This window comes from Gopherus flavomarginatus, chromosome 1 (genome assembly GCF_025201925.1).
Source record: "Gopherus flavomarginatus isolate rGopFla2 chromosome 1, rGopFla2.mat.asm, whole genome shotgun sequence".
Lineage (NCBI taxonomy): Eukaryota > Metazoa > Chordata > Testudines > Testudinidae > Gopherus > Gopherus flavomarginatus.
Window position 1 is genome coordinate 174,251,615 of NC_066617.1, and position 18,146 is coordinate 174,269,760.

An 18,146-nucleotide genomic window follows, 5' to 3' on the forward strand; every position below is an offset into this window, starting at 1 on the left:
TATGTAAATGTAATCAACAGTCCCTGTCTATGCTGTATTCCAGGGTTTCTCAAACAGGGGTCGCCGCTAGTGTAGGGAAAGCCTCTGGCAGGCCGGGCCGGTTTGTTTACCTGCACCATCCGCTGGTCCGGCCGATCGCGGCTCCCACTGGCCATGGATTGCTGCTCCAGCCCAATGGGAGCGGCCTGGAGCAGCGATCCATGGCCAGTGAGAGCCGCGATCAGCTGGACCTGCGGATGTGGCAGGTGAACAAACCGGCCCAGCCTGCCAGAGGCTTTCCCTACACAAGCGGCGACCCCTGTTTGAGAAACCCTGCTGTATTCTGATAATTCAGAGATCAAAAGAACAGCCTAGCATTTAAATGAATTTCAAACACAGGATTTCTTGGTATTCATCTCTCTGTGAAATGTACTGTGAATGGTGGTAGAACAAGCAAATAGCCTTATTAATTTGTATAGCTAAGTACGGGTGATGGATCTCCTTCAAAGTCATCCTAATTACCTTTTCTTCCCCATGGAAATCTCAGCTTGTCAAAAGATATGAAATTGTATAAAAGATCCTTGGGTCCTGATTCTGTCATCTCAGATCTGCTTAGGCTTCATCAGGGGAAGTTTGAGTCACAAGACTGAGGTCCCAGTTATGCTGTTATGCCCTGAATATGAGAATTAGACATTGGACTATAAACTCTGAATTATTTCTGAAAGCTCACCGTCTCTGCTATGAATCTGAATCTCAATGGATTGAACTCATGTCTGTATGTATATTGATCTTTTAACCATACTCTCTCTTGTTTTTTAATAAATTTTTAATTTAGTTAATAAGAATTGGCTGTAGCATGTATTCGGGTAAGATCTGAAACATTCATTAACTTGGGAGGTAATGTGTCTGAGCCTTTGGAATTGGTAGAGCCTTCTCTTTTATATGATGAAATAAGATTTCCAGAAATCATCATATTTGATGTGGGTACTTGGATGGAGGCCTGAGGCTGGATCACTTTAAGGGACCTGTGTTGTTTGGACTTTTGAATAACCAGTGAGGTAATAAAGAAGCTGTTTTATGTTGGCTTGGTAAATCTAAGTATTGGAATATTCACTAGCTATTTAGGGTTTGGCGGCCCCATTCTTTGCAATTCACCCTAATTGAGTGGCCACAGCTGGCTCCCCACTAGAACCCCCACACTTGACAGTTACACCAATTCTTTGAATATTTTTGAATTCTCTGAATATCTAACTTGCTGTCTCTGAAACAAGGGCTATATTCCCCTTCAACTAACAGAAGGGGAAGGAAGACAAACCAGGGGGAGCAAGGAGGTGAGTAGGAAGGGAGAAGCATTTTTCCCACGTACCCTCAGACAACATTCAATCTCTCCCTCATGGGCGCCATGGAATCTGGGTTCCATGGAAATATGGAGCAAGGAGCAGTCACTGTCAGCTGTAATCAAAAGTTAGTATCTGAGCAAGAGTAAATGTTGCCCCAGTCATTATTGTCCCTGTTTTCCAGATAGGAAACTGTCACACGGTGAGGTATAGGCCAAAATTGTGAACTGTTTTTGATTTCTTCAGTTTCTTGGTACCCAAATTGCAGAACATAGTACCTGATATTTCAGAGGCAGTTTCTGTTTTCTTCAGTTGACACTGTGGGTTCTTGGCACCTCTGAAAATCAGGCCCTAACTGTCTTAAATTGAGACCCAAAATGTAAGGCACCCAAAAATAGTGGACCATTTTTGAAAAATTGGGCAAAGTGATTTATCAAAAGTCATACACAGCGTAGGTAGCAGAGATGGGATTAGAACTGTGGGAATTTCTGACCCATTTTTAAAGTTCATGGTAAAAATCCCAATGGCTTCTGTAGTCATACTATCTTTAGGCAGGATATTGCTAACAGGGCACTACTTCATTGAATGATCCTTTAACATCAAATAACTTACACTGTGCTATCAATACTGGAATTGCTACACCCAGAATTTGTCCTTTAGATAATGGTATCATTGCATAATGTCAGACAGTTATGTATGAGATCAAGAGAAAACCCAACAGCACCAGCAAGTGCACAGAGACTTGTTTCTGTCTGAGGCCTTAATACAACAGCAACAGTTCTTGGTGTGATAAGTACTTTTTACTGATACAGATGCTCATTAATATTCAAGCAATATCTCTCTTCCCTGTCAGTAGGGAATTAAAAAGAAATTATCTACTCACCAATTACATACAGTAAGATAGGGTCCCCAATCCTGTGATGTGCTTTCTGAGTACCCCCAACATTCATTGAAATCAGCGCATTCTCAGCACCTTATGTGGTCAGCTTCAGATACTAACACTCACAATGTATATAAGTAGGACCAGGTTGCTAGTAACTGAGATTACTTCTGGACTGTAAATTGGTTTGTTTGTGAATGCTTCATTTGCAGACATTTAACCTAATACGTTTCAAAATCCAACACTCAGAGGTTCAATTTATTTCACTTTCTTCCAAAAAAATGGCTGGATAGGAAAAATGAGGAATCATTGTAAACATGAATAAGCACCTGCACACAGCCAGAGCCCCATAAGCATGAGTAGAGGGCCCTTCAGACTTATACATAAAGCTGTCAATATTATGTGCCAAATATGCTACAGATAAAGGCAATGGTTTGGAAATAGGAAGAGGGAGACCAAGGGAGAAAGACATGAACATCTGTGAGGACAATCAGCCATTTCACATACCATGTGCTGTGGGTTATTGGGAATGTACTAGCATACCAGTCTTATTTTACTATTTATTCATGATATATTTTACTCCAATAGATACCTATTAATGCAGTCCAGTGGCACCTTAAAGACTAACAGATTTATTTGGGCTTAATTTATGTTTTTACCCATGAAAGCTTATGCCCAAATAAATCTGTTAGTCTTTAAGACTCCTTGTTGTTTTTGTGGATACAGACTAACATGGCTATCCTCTGATATTAATGCAGTAGTACTAATACAGTTGCAGTGTCATCCAAAAGTGATTTTTTTTTAAATCCAGATTTATAGGAAAAATTCAGTAGTCTTTTTTTTTTTTTTTTAGGAAATTAAAAAATTTGCTTACATGTTGTAGCTTGGTAAGAGTTTTGAGGTTGATGATCTTGAGTCTTTTTTGTAGCTTATGTAACTGTGCTGCATTTGTTTGATGCATGCTATATTGTGTCATTCTTTCCATCATTCAGTTATTCCACATCTATTTCTTATGATAGATTTCTTAATTCCAGCAAAGAGGATTTATGTTTGCTCTTCTTTAGATTCTCCTTCAGACTAGCCATATGACCTGTATTTTTGAACCTTGTGACTCAAACTCAATGAAACACAAAATAGAAAAAGCTCTTTTTATCTGTCCTCTTAGAATTGAGTACTGTAGTTTCTGAAAATATTTGTCTTCTTTTCCTTTCTTTTTTGAGAGTTGGGTGCATATCAGAACTCTGGATCTGCTTCTGGATTTGAATTAAAGTTTGAAACTGGTAGTAATTTATATAGCAACACAGATGCACATTGAATTCCAATGCCCTAAATGCTGGAAAAGACTGGAATTAGATAGAGATTTCAGTTGCAAGAGCTCCTATCTTGTTTTAATTCTACCCCTTATAAACATTGACTAGGACTAGTCAACATTTTTCCGTCAGAGCTGTTTTTGACAGAAAATTGAGTTTTCAACTAAACAAAACTTTTTTTGCGAAAAAAATCTTTCCCTGGAAAACTTATTTTTTAATAGAAATTTCAAAATCCTGTTTTTGTCAAAAAAAACCCGAGATATATGTCATTCAAGAATTTCTGGCTGCACCTGATGAGACTTAGTTTGGTTGCCTCATGCCCTCATTCTCTTCTGTGGGCTGTACTCCTTGGCCAGACTCCATCTCCCAAGATGCGCTGTGGTGGCTCAACAAAAGCGGGGTGGGAGGAGGTGCATTATGGGAGGTGGGGAGAATGGATGCATGGAGTACACACACTACAACTCTCATCAGTCCTTGTGGTGGCATTCTTTAATTGAAAAGTTTGAGGTTTGATTTTTTCCCCAACATTTGAAATTTTCAGTGGGAAATGTCAGCTAATTTTTTTTTTATTTTTTGTCAAAATATTCTAGCCACTCTAATGCTGACCCAGCTTCTTCCCCGTGCAAGCGCTTATTCTCTTCTGGGCTCAGGCTGCTTTGAGCTATGCTACCTTTGTACGTTGGCCCAGCTGCCATGGGATGATCACCCTGGTGAAGGGAGTATCCTTTGGTGGTTTAGAGTCAGTATGCTGTTTGCTACATCAGTCTCCCTTGCTGCAGCAGGTAAACAGGGCTTGTCCATAGAAATAGGTGTAGCCAGTGCTCCCCAGATGCTGTTAAAGCCTTTGGGAGTGTTGGCAGCTGATGTTGGGATGAGTTTCTTTAGAGAGGTGTCACCATGCATGGTGCTCATGAACAGCATTCAGCTTGTGAATAATACATGCAACTCTCATACCACATAGATGTGTTTTTCTAGAGGGGTTATCATTCCCTATTCTGTATTTCAGTTTTTCTACTCTTAAGAGGGCCAAAATTTAGAAACAGTTGCAAATGTCACATCTCTCCTGTAGTAATGGTTTTGTAAACCAATATACCACAGTTTTAACAAAATCAGACTTCTCTCTCACGTAGTTTTGACTATAGTTATAATTCAGATGTGGTGCTGGATACTTTCGCCCTATAAGCAATGATGTGAGTCAGATCTTTGGATTTCTTCAGTGACTTGCATGTTTATACAGCACTGAACAGCTGGGCCTTTCTCCTGGAAGAAAAATGCCTGGGAAGGAAAGGTACTCTGAATCTGCTAAAGCTATTAATGACAGAAAGCTTCCACAAACATCAAATTAATATAGCAGCATCAGTTTACATAGGGAATTTGCGATGTCCAATTTCCAGGCCTTGGCCCTTATGTTATACATGTGTTTACTTTCCTAATATAAATTTTTTTTATAGCCAAGAATTCATGCGATGTCTTTGGCTTTTGAATAGAACCTGCTGGAGCAGCTCTGTCACTCACCCTCTGTTACATACTCTTTTTGTTTGAGAGCACTTTCATGCTTTCAAGAATTAGTTTTGCCTTGAACATGCTTTTTATAGGTAGAATTATAAAGCAAAGCTTTGAATCGAGATATTATGTTCCCTGTTCTACATATATTGACATGATATTCATGGAGAATGTTCCTTTACTTGTGTAATCATATCATTCTCTGTTTTGTTTTACACATATGATATAGTCACCTGTACTCTGCTTGCTCATCAGTTTGCTGGACCTGCTAATAGTCCAAATCTCTACCATTGGGTTTTTTTAAGAATCTATTACAAAAATGTTTCTTGTGGGTTAGGTCAGAGTCATTAGGTACTTCAGACCTGAGATCAGACTTTAAATTCATGTTACTAAGCTAATTTTCACTGAGTGCAGTGGAGTTTAACTTGAGTGAAGACCACTATCTTTGGTTCATTATGACTTATGGAAAGCCTATGTCATAAACAGATAGCTAAGGGTTAATGTCTCTTTCACCTGAAGCACCTGACCAGAGTGCCCCAAAACACTCTAATTTTTTGGGTGGTGGCAGCAGGTACCAGGTCCAAGCTGGTAACTAAGCTTGGAGGTTTTCATGCTAACCCCCATATTTTGGACGCTAAGGTCCAAATCTGGGACTAAGGTTATGACATGAGTGGCAGCAGGTGGGATATAGACAGAATCCAGAAGCCAGTAGGAATATTATATTTTTCTCTTCTCTGCTAAGGGCTTTTTAGCAGAGAGAAACAGTTGGTTTTAAAAGGGAACCAGAGAGAATTTTTTTTTCTGCTCTCTCTGGCAGTTTGTGGCTTGCATGTTAAGCGAGAAGCCATTAAGAGACTGTTGAGGGTCTTTTGTCACACAATAGCACTCCCATTGAGAGTCATTACCAGCACTATATGAATGCAAATAAAGTGGTTTTTCAGGTTTACTTAACATTGAAAATTAGCTAAAGGCACTGTTGCTAGGCAGACTTCAGGAGGCAACAGAGAACCTGCAGTTCAGAAGATAAACACCGGAGGGCACCCCAACACAAGAAAACAGGAACCATGACTTCTAAGGCAAAAATTGAGGCCGAAGAACAAATCAAAGAAGCTGAACACAGGCGAGAGATGGAAAAACACAAACAGGAACTGGAAATAAAACAAAAAGAGATGGAGATGAAAGAAAAGGAAGAAAGCATGAAACTGGCAGCCTTCCAAAGAGAACAGGCAGCCCAAGAGGCAGCACACAAAAGAAAACTAGAAGAAGAAGAGGTGGCCTACCGAAGGAAACAAGCAGAAGAAGAGTTGGCCCACCGCCGAGAAATGGAAAAGCACCAAAAAGAAATGGAAAAACAACAAAAAGAAATGGAAAAACAACAAAAAGAGAATGAAGAGAAGGAAAAACAGAGAAAACATGAACTGGAGTTGGCAAAAGCTGGGCTGCATGTGCCAGCCAACCCTAACAACCCGGCGCCCATTATTGCTCCACAGCACAGGAAATTTCCCACCTACAAGGCAGGTGATGACACCGAGGCCTTCTTGGAAAATTTTGAAAGAGCCTGTCTTGGGTACAGCATTCCCGAAGACCAGTACATGGTAGAATTGAGGTCACAGTTCAGTGGACCTTTAGCAGAGGTGGCAGCTGAAATGCCTAAGCAGCAAATGAATGACTATAAACTTTTTCAAACCAAGGCCAGATACAGAATGGGGATAACCCCAGATCATGCCCGTCGGCGCTTCAGAACCCAAAAGTGGAAACCAGAGGTGTCATTTCCCAAACACGCCTACTACATTGCAAAAAACTATGAGGCCTGGATAACAGGAAACAACATTCAAACCTTGGAAGAACTGCACCTCCTCATACAAATGGAGCAGTTCTTGGATGGTGTTCTTGAAGACATCACACGGTACATACAAGATGGAAATCCCAAAGATATCGCTGAGGCGGGGGAAATTGGAGCCAAATGGATGGAACTGGCAGAAAGCAAGAAAGCTACTGTCAAGGGGAACGATTACCCCAGGGGGCACACAGACCATAAACCCTACAACCGAGGACAGCCAAAGACCCCACATACCACCCAAGTAAAGCCACAGATACCCTACCCTTCAAACTCACCAGTCTCCAGTAACTCACCTCGGCCCAGTGACCCATAAGATGGAAGATGCTTTAAGTGTAATGAACTGAGACATATCAAGGCCAACTGTCCCAAGAACACCATGCGAGTGCAATTCATTACACCACCATCACCCCAAAGATCCCCAGGCCCGGATGCCTCTCAAATACCCTTGGAGCGAAGGGAAAATTTGAGAGTGGGCGGAAAGAAGGTTACTGCGTGGAGAGACACGGGGGCACAAGTGTCAGCTATCCACCAATCCTTCGTTGACCCCAAATTCATCAACCCAAAGGCCAAAGTTACAATTTACCCCTTCATGTCACAAGCTGTAGACTTGCCTACAGCTCAACTGCCTGTCCAGTACAAAGGCTGGTCAGGAATGTGGACTTTTGCAGTCTATGACAATTATCTTATCCCCATGCTACTGGGGGAAGACTTGGCCAACCAGGTGAGGCGGGCCAAGAGAGTGGGAATGGTTACACGTAGCCAAACCAGGCAAGCTTCCAGACCCATTCCTGTTCCTGAGCCGTCCACAGAGGCCCCGTCTGTGTTACCAGAGACCCAGACAGAGGTAGTGGACCCGGATTCCATGCCAACCACTGAAACAGCCACAGCATCTCCAGTCCCAGGCCTGGAACTGGAACAGCAACCAGCACCAGCAAGTGCAACCACATCTTCAAACTCAACGCCAGAGGGCTCCAGCGAGCCAAAACTGGCAGAAGCAACAGACAGCCATACCCAAAAGGCTCAGCCAGAGCCTGAAATACCCTCAGGTGCACCAGCGGAGAGCGGTTCACCAGCAACGGAAACAACCCCATCACCTACATCGCTTCCAGAGGGACCAAGCCCAAGTCCACAGTCTGAGGAAGAACTGGTGACCCCAGCCTCAAGGGAACAGTTCCAGACTGAGCAGGAAGCAGATGACAGCCTTCAGAAAGCTTGGGCGGCGGCACGGAACACCCCACCGCCTCTCAGCTCTTCTAATCGATCCCAGTTTGTTATAGACCAAGGACTTTTATACAAGGAAATTCTTTCTGGTGGACACCGGGAAGAATGGCAGCCGCAAAAAACAGTTGGTGGTTCCAACTAAGTACCGGGGGAAGCTCTTAAGCTTAGCCCATGATCATCCCAGTGGCCATGCTGGGGTGAACAGAACCAAGGACCGGTTGGGGAAGTCCTTCCACTGGGAGGGGATGGGCAAGGACGTTGCCAAGTATGTCCGGTCTTGTGAGGTATGCCAAAGAGTGGGAAAGCCTCAAGACCAGGTCAAGGCCCCTCTCCAGCCACTCCCCATAATTGAGGTCCCATTTCAGCGAGTAGCTGTGGATATTCTGGGCCCTTTCCCAAAAAAGACGCCCAGAGGAAAGCAGTACGTACTGACTTTAGTGGACTTTGCTACCCGATGGCCAGAAGCAGTAGCTCTAGGCAACACCAGGGCTAACACTGTGTGCCTGGCCCTAACAGACATCTTTGCCAGGGTAGGTTGGCCCTCTGACATCCTTACAGATTCAGGGTCTAATTTCCTGGCAGGGACCATGGAAAAACTGTGGGAAACTCATGGGGTGAATCACTTGGTTGCCACCCCGTACCACCATCAAACCAATGGCCTGGTGGAAAGGTTCAATGGAACTTTGGGGGCCATGATACGAAAATTCATCAACGAATTCTCCAATAATTGGGACCTAGTGTTGCAGCAGTTGCTGTTTGCCTACAGGGCTGTACCACATCCCAGTTTAGGGTTTTCACCATTTGAACTTGTGTATGGTCACGAGGTTAAGGGGCCATTACAGTTGGTGAAGCAGCAATGGGAGGGGTTTACGCCTTCTCCAGGAACTAACATTCTGGACTTGGTAAGCAACCTACAAAGCACCCTCCGACACTCTTTAGCCCTTGCTAGAGAGAACCTAAAGGATGCTCAAGAAGAACAAAAGGCCTGGTATGACAGACATGCCAGAGAACGTTCCTTCAAGGTAGGAGACCAGGTTATGGTCTTGAAGGCGCAACAGGCCCATAAGATGGAAGCATCATGGGAAGGGCCCTTCACGGTCCAAGAGCGCCTGGGAGCTGTAAACTACCTCATAGCATTTCCCAATTCCTCACTGAAGCCTAAAGTGTACCATGTTAATTCTCTCAAGCCTTTCTATTCCAGAGACTTACAGGTTTGTCAGTTTACAGTCCAGGGAGATGATGCTGAGTGGCCTGACGGTGTCTACTACGACGGGAAAAAAGACGGTGGCGTGGAAGAGGTGAACCTCTCAACCACCCTGGAACGTCTGCAGCGGCAACAAATCAAGGAGCTGTGCACTAGCTTCGCCCCATTGTTCTCAGCCACCCCAGGACGGACTGAACGGGCATACCACTCCATTGATACAGGTAATGCTCACCCAATCAGAACCCCACCCTACCGGGTGCCTCCTCATGCCCAAGCTGCTATAGAACGGGAGATCCAGAACATGCTACAGATGGGTATAATCCGCCCATCTACCAGTGCATGGGCATCTCCAGTGGTTCTGGTACCCAAACCGGATGGGGAAATACGCTTTTGCTTGGACTACCGTAAGCTAAATGCGGTAACTCGTCCGGACAACTATCCAATGCCCCGCACCGATGAGCTATTGGAAAAGTTGGGACGTGCCCAGTTCATCTCTACAATAGACTTAACCAAGGGGTACTGGCAAGTACCGCTAGATGAACCTGCCAAGGAGAGGTCAGCATTCGTCACCCATGCGGGGGTGTATGAATTCAATGTCCTTCCTTTCGGCCTTCGAAATGCACCCGCCACCTTCCAGAGGCTGGTAGATGGTCTACTAGCTGGACTGGGAGAATTTGCAGTTGCCTACCTCGATGATGTGGCCATTTTTTCAGACTCCTGGCCCGAACACCTACTACACCTGGAAAAGGTCTTTAAGCGCATCAGGCAGGCAGGACTAACTGTTAAGGCCAAAAAGTGTCAAATAGGCCAAAACAGAGTGACTTACCTGGGTCACCAGGTGGGTCGAGGAACCATAAACCCCCTACAGGCCAAGGTGGATGCTATCCAAAAGTGGCCTGTCCCACGGTCCAAGAAGCAGGTCCAATCCTTCTTAGGCTTGGCCGGATACTACAGGCGATTTGTACCCCACTACAGCCAAATCGCTGCCCCACTGACCGACCTGACCAAAAAGACCCAGCCAAATGCAGTTAAGTGGACTGATGAGTGTCAAAAGGCCTTTACTCAACTTAAGGCAACGCTCATGTCTGACCTTGTGCTCAGGGCCCCGGATTTTGACAAGCCATTCCTAGTAACCACAGATGCATCTGAGCGTGGTATAGGAGCGGTGCTCATGCAGGAAGCAACAGATCACAACTTCCATCCTGTCGTGTTTCTCAGCAAGAAACTGTCTGAGAGGGAAAGTCACTGGTCAGTCAGTGAAAAGGAATGCTATGCCATTGTGTACGCCCTGGAAAAGCTACGCCCATATGTTTGGGGACGGCGGTTCCAACTACAAACTGACCATGCTGCACTAAAGTGGCTTCATACTGCCAAGGGGAACAACAAGAAACTTCTTCGTTGGAGTTTAGCTCTCCAAGATTTTGATTTTGAAATTCAACACATCACAGGAGCTTCTAACAAAGTAGCTGATGCACTCTCCCGTGAGAGTTTCCCAGAATTCAGTAGTTAAAAAGTGTTCTTAAAATGTAGAAGTCTGTTAGTTATATACTTAGGAGTATATGTAAAGGTGTATGTGTTGTATTAATCTGTTTATTTTCAAGTTCTAGAAGGAAATCGCCGCCAGTGAGCTTCCCCACTGTCTGCAATTTGGGGGGCGTGTCATAAACAGATAGCTAAGGGTTAATGTCTCTTTCACCTGAAGCACCTGACCAGAGGACCAATCAGGAAACCGGATTTTTTCAGCTTTGGGTGGAGGGAATTTAGTGTCTGAGTCTTTTGTCTGTCTGCCTGCTTTCTCTGAGCTTTGGAGAAGTAGTTTCTACTTTCTAGTCTTCTGTTTCTAAGTGTAAGGACAAAGAGATCAGATAGTAAGTTATATGGTTTCTTTTCTTTGGTATTTGCATGAATATAAGTGCTGGAGTGCTTTGATTTGTATTCTTTTTGAATAAGGCTGTTTATTCAATATTCTTTTAAGCAATTGACCCTGTATTGTATCATCTTAATACAGAGAGACCATTTGTATGTATTTTTCTTTCTTTTTATATAAAGCTTTCTTTTAAGACCTGTTGGAGTTTTTCTTTACTTCAGGGAAATTGAGTCTGTACTCACCAGGGAATTGGTGGGAGGAAGAAATCAGGGGGGGAGATCTGTGTGTGTTGGATTTGCTAGCCTGATTTTGCATTCCCTCTGGGGGAATAGGAAAGTACTTTTTGTTTCCAGGATTGGGAACAGAGAGGGGAAGTCACTCTGTGTAGTTTCACAGAGCTTGTGTCTGTGTATCTCTCCAGAAGCACCTGGAGGGGGAAAGGGAAAAAGGATTATTTCCCTCTGTTGTGAGACTCAAGGGATTTGGGTCTTGGGGGTCCCCAGGGAAGGTTTTTCAGGGGGACCAGAGTGCCCCAAAACACTCTAATTTTTTGGGTGGTGGCAGCAAGTACCAGGTCCAAGCTGGTAGCTAAGCTTGGAGGTTTTCATGCTAACCCCCATATTTTGGACGCTAAGGTCCAAATCTGGGACTAAGGTTATGACCTAAGGTTATGACAGCCTAGTGTAGAAAATATTGAGTTTTAGAAAATGTATTGGTACTAATATTTCTATCTCTAGAGTCCTGTATATTGTATGTAAACTAAGGCTTTACAAGTGGAAGAATATGAAAATTAGAACTCATACTAAATTAAAATTAAAGAAAACTGAGTATATATTTTTTCCAAAATGTAATACAAACAAAATATATGATGTGTTGGTGAGTAATGTGGTAATGCAAAAGTCATTCCAATAAAACCTTTATACCACCACACACCATCATACTTTACCTATATAACCATAAGACTCTTACTCTATTAAGTGTACTTAAAAGCATAGTATAAATCAATATTTTCTCTTGGCAAATAAAAACTATTAATAACTTCAATCTTTACTTTATTTGGATAATAAAACTTTCTCCACTTCTGCTGAAATGGAACAATATAACTATTAAGTATTATTCACTTTCTCTCAGCCCAAGCAGTTGCATCTAAATTGTTTCCCTGGACTAATGTACTCTCTTGATAAATATTTTATCTATATTTAATTTCTCATGACTCTCATTTCATTATATTGCATGTAATAATATAAGAAAGTAACCAACAGGTTTTTGTCACAGCAAGAAAGGGTCTTGCTTGCTATTTTTTCTCTGTATTTTATATTGATGTAGTATAATTAGACAACATGTTTAGTAAGTGGTCACGTTTGCCATTTCAATCCATTACATAAACATAACTTTATATCGCACTGCAGATATCGTGAAGCTCCACCCATACCCGATGATCTTTGTTGCCATAGTAACAAATGTACTTAGTATTAAGAACACAGGAAGACTTAAAAAAATGGGGGCTCAAATCAAGCAAAATAAGTGATACTGTCTGGGCAGGAATGCTTTTGTAGCCTGTGCCAGTGATGATATTTCGGTTAGGAGAAATGAGAGGTTCAGCTCAACTTCTTAGATGAAGAATGATTTGTTGTTGCAAACATACAGAAGTGCAGGAGTCAAAACAAGAAATACTTGGGCAATTTGCAACCTTCCCACACACGTGCTATATATAACTATTTTCTGCGCATAATGCTAATCTCTTAAGAGTAGAAAAGCTCTCCATTTCTTCTGCTCCCACGTGGTGTAACTAAGCTTGCCCAGTGAATACGATCTCATTTGCACATGCATGGGTTAGAAAATTAGGCACTTTATCTTAAAGGCTATGCATTGGAAAGGATAATCTCAACTACCCATCCATTTAATTGAGAACCCAGGAATATGTAACTACTCAAGAAAAAGACTTGGGGGTTATTGTGGAGAGAGCTATGAAAACATCTGCCCAGAAGTGGTCAAAAAAGCAAACAAAAGAGAAGGATGAATACGAAATGGACTAACAAAATTACAAAATTTGTTTGTACTTGATTTTGAAATTTCTGGTCCTGGCCATTGTCAGAGGACTAGATAGACCACTGGTCTGATGGGGTACATGAGTTCCAAGGTTCTTACACAGTGCAGACATAAGTAATCCATCCCTCGCATTGGATTCTGAAAAGTCACTGGTGATCTAGTAATGTTTTGCAGATCCAGCCCCATTCCTCCAGAAACATACATATAGGCACTGAGGTCAACTTCCTGCATGACAGTCAACAGACGTAGTGGACAAAATACCCCAGCACCAAGAGAGTAGGGGAGGAGCATGTGTGTGTAGCTTTGGCAGTCTCATCTCACAGTTGGTCACTTCTAAACCTGTGAGACAGTAGTTTTCCACTCTTCCAAAGGCTGCTGCTATTTTCTCTCTCACACCTGCAGTATTTACTGAGAAATAGCTTTGGTCCTCACTAATCAGAGCCAGTGTCCTGCTGTACCTTTCTGTATAACACCTGCAACTTCTTTAGCTTCTTGTATTTCCACAGCATGCCATGTTATCTTGCCAGCAGAAAATACTGAGTTCAGCAGCAGCTGCACCAATTAGCTCCTCAAGACTGAAAGTAGCAACATTGGTGACACTTTTTTGGATGCATGATTGGACCTATTGGAGAGCTCATGAATCAAGGAAACATTATTTTCTTCTTTATTGGTTTCTTTTGTGTGGGTAAGTGTGTGTGGGGGGTGTGGGGGTGGGTGGGTGTGATTTTTGATTCTCTTTTAAGATACATTTATTTTGAAAAGGACAATCACCTGGCCTTAACTAAATAAAATATTCTGCATCACTCTCAACTTTGCATCATAATATAAACAGAGGTGTAGCATCATGGATATGTGATTAAAAGGCTCCTATTACAGTCTGTGCAGGTCCAGTTCAGATCATGGAGGTAGGCAAATGTTGTCTTTTGATTATTCTTTATCACATCAGTCATAATTGCTTCTTTCTTACTTTGTGATCACCTTGTCTGTTTGTTGTAATCACCTGTTGTCTGTCATTTATAATTAGCATGTAAGCACCGCAGGGCAGTGACTATTTTTAGAGCATCTAGCCCAATGGGGATCTGATCATTAACTGAGGCCCCCAGGTGCTACTGCAAAACTAAATGATAATAAAGGGCGACTCTGCCTTCTTTGGCACAAATGAGAGATGAGGTTCCACATAGTGAAAAGTCCACCCTGACATGGAGTGGGTGTTGTATGATGGACCTGCAACCTCCTCTTTTATGGGCAGAGGGACTGTGATGGGGTCTACAGAGCTCCCACTACAAGTAAGGGAGTGATGGAACAGTACTGGGCTAAGAAGGCCCCTCCACACAGCAGCTGCAACACATCCTCCAAATGGAGGACCTGCTTAAAAGGGGATGCTGGTAGATAAGCTGAGGGGAAGTGAAGGAGAGGCTGTCTGCAGAAAGGAAGCCAGTTAATAGCTTCTGGGACAGAGAAATCTGTGGGGGGAGGGGCCTGGATTATGGGTAAGGCCAGGCCAGGGGTGTTGATCCCCTTTTCTCTCCCATTTTCTCTGGCAAGGAAAAAAAAGGGGATGCTGAGAAGAGAGTCAATAGGAGCTTCCTAGCTATCTGAATTTTTGGGACTGTTTGTTTGAGCAACCCACAGGGAGGGAAGCACAGTGCTGTGACCACACCCCAAAGTTAGAAGAGAACAGGTGAGGTAGTAATTCGTCCAGGTCTGGTGCATCAGCTAGACAGAACTCAGACGCTCCTCATCCCTTCTTCCTTGGGCCATGAGCCCCTACCTTTCCTTCCACCCTTCATCCAACCAGGAGACACTGGAGAACACAGGGGGATGAGGGACTAAAACTCAACTGCCAGGCTCTCACATTGTCTGGCAAGGCCATTCCAGAACTTTCGGGTCTATTGAGCCATCGTCTGCCCATTGGCCCTACTGGCACCTAAGTGAAGTCTGCTACAGCGACCTACAGCTTGGCCATGGTGTTACAAAAGGGGAGGGAGTTAGGTGGCCAGGGCACCCAGAAGGTGCACTAATTCACTGCATCTCTAGGCAGCCCACTCTGGCTGATTTTCTATGGAGTGCCTGCCAATAGTTTAAGATGCAATATTAACTGTGATATAGTGCTGGTGATAACAGCACTATATCTGGTACCCTAGCAGCCCTTTGCCCTGCTTTAGGGCTTACTAAGGCATGTGGGTGGGGGAGGTTAGCAGAAAGCCCTTTGGCACTATGCATCAGAGCACTGAGTATGGGTTGCGAACGTGGCTTTCATTCTGCCTAGTGTTGCTTTTTAAAAACAAATAAGATCTTTGATAGAATGCGAGGAGTGTGAGATTGGAAGATGGACAAGATCGGGGCTAAGGGATGGAGGTGGGATATATATGTGTGCATGTTGGGGTCCTGTGGGGTCCTCCTTCACGCACAGTATTAGTTAGAGAGACAGAATGGGTCAGGGTACAGGAGCCGCAGGAGGCGAGTTGTTCTGAAGAAGGTACTCATTCCATTAGCAGGACCAGGAGGAGGGATCTGTGGGTGCCAGAAAAAGCAGAATTGTGTAGACATAATAGGACCGTGTGACCAACATAGTTTCTGGCTTGTTTTATTTGCGTTATCTCCATTTATTTCCAGTGCAAGGTGTGCCTACAATCTGTATTTCAGTGTGCAGAATCTGTACCACTGATGTAATGTGTTAGAGCACTGAGCTGGGGAGGCAGGGGATTAGTAGAGATCCCCTTTCATTTTCTGTAGATATGTAGTTGTTCACTCTCTGTATGTGTGAAAATCATAACTGGAAACCTGGGCTTAAGTAGAGACACAGAGGGCTTGATTCTGACCCCCCACATGTGTAACTCTATTAACATCAGTAGAGTCACTCTGGATTTATACCAGCATGGGGTCAGAGAGCAAGCTTAACAGTGCCCAAAGCGATTGTCATTCCACTGCAAAAGAAAGTAGTAGGCAGCCTGAGTGTCAGTCTCTCACACTGTTTTGCTATCACATAACATTGTCAGGGACCCTGTGTCTCCTTCTGCTGATACAGGAATGTTTCGTGACAGAATTTTGGTTTGGTACAGTTTATGGATCTCACACTAGTGTGTGTGTATATATATATTGCCTTAAATGGATCTTTATATATATATATATATATATATATAAAAAGATCCATTTAAGGCAATGAAACTAAATGTAAAATCTTCCAAATGAAAGGAAAATCAGGATCTGTATTGTTAATATTTTTTTCTGTGTTATGAAACTCAACAAATGTTACAAAACGAAGACAAAATGTGCCTTTCCCAGAAAATGTTCCTCGTTCTCATTCTTTAGCCTTTTGGCTTGCTTTGCATTTCTCCTTTCCTTTTTGGCTTCCTGTCAATGTTTGTGTTGTTGCTTCCCTTTCCCAATGATGCTGCTGACAAAGAGGAGAAAAGGAGACTGCCGTAGATCACTGTTAGCAATGGAACAGCGTTAGCATTGTGCAGCGTACAAGGGAGCATACTTGAGCATGCTATTTAAACAATAACACGCAACAGGCAGTGCGTTTCGAAGGGAGGACTCTGAATCACAGGTGCATTGTGAAGCATGAGGCAGTGAAGGGTGAGTGACTTTAGTCCCCCGAGTTGTACAATAATCCTCCAGAAATACACAGTAGGAAATGTCATATACCTATTATCAGAACTGATTTTTTTCTCAGCTGTTATACCCAATTATTACTGGGAGTTATCGCCAGTTTGACATCATTGATAACGAATCTGAAAACTCCACCTCTATCCAGAGGTTAAAAGCCAGTGCAGGTCATGTTACATTGAGGCACATCATGCAGAATTGCAAAACAATTTTACAGTATGAATTTGAAGAGCTTGATTTTCCTCTCGGTACCTTTTCTACCTTGGTGTCACTCCACTGAATCCAAGGGAAAATCAGCACTAAAACTCTAAACCCTAGAGCTTAAAACCTAGGCAGTTGACAGAATTAAAAGGTATTTTAAAACTGAAGGAAAGGAGAGGTTCTGGAGGCAGCTTTATAATATAAACATGATTTCATTTGAAACTTTATAGTCAGGGCTGCCGTCAGTCCAAGCAGACAAAAACAAAACCAACCACTCTAAGGCTCTGCCCAACTTCCCCATCCCAAACCACATCCTTTATGGTAACCACACCCTTCCCCTTCCAAATGGAGCCATACAGGAATGCTCCCTGTGACGGCTTTCCCTTCCTTTTCCACTTTTCTGCTCCCCGCTCCCATTTAATTCAGGATCTGAATTCAATACGAGTCACATAAAACTGTCAGGGTTGAAGAGGGGTGCTTGGTTTTTTTTGCCACAAGTGGGGGCAACTGACCTATCCAGAGAAAGTTTTGAAAGAAGGAAACAACCTAGAATCACCTGATGAGCCTGAGTTTGGAGCCACAAGTATCTTGGCCAGCCTGCTGATAACCAAACCAGAGGAAAACCACTTAAACTGAAGGCACCACTGAGACCTGTAAACTATCTAAAAATGCCAAAACAGCCCAGCTTACTTGAGATCACATTTGCAAAGGAAAGGAGGCTACCCTCTCAGAGCTTCGCTGACTACAGAGGAATTTCAGATTAATAGAGGAGCCAAGACAAGCCAACACAGACATGAGAAGTATTATACTGAAACCAAGAAGAAATACCAGAGCTGAGCTGAGAACCAGCCGAACTATCTGTGGAAACCAAAAGCAGGAGCTGTGAGCCAGAGAGAGTCCTCTAGCAAAAACTGTAACAAGCCGTAGGAAGCAGTGAACAAATAATCTACACAGGGAACCAGAACCAGGATCTGATGAGGATGCCAGACTGCAAGGCTAGTATGAGGGCCTGACCCAGGATGTCAAACCAGTAAATTATTTAAAAAAATACACTTCAGAATTTTATTCTTTGAGCCACATCCTGAGTGGCCTTAGTCAGTTTTTTACCCAGTCCCAAATCAGTTACTGAGCCTTTCCGGAGAA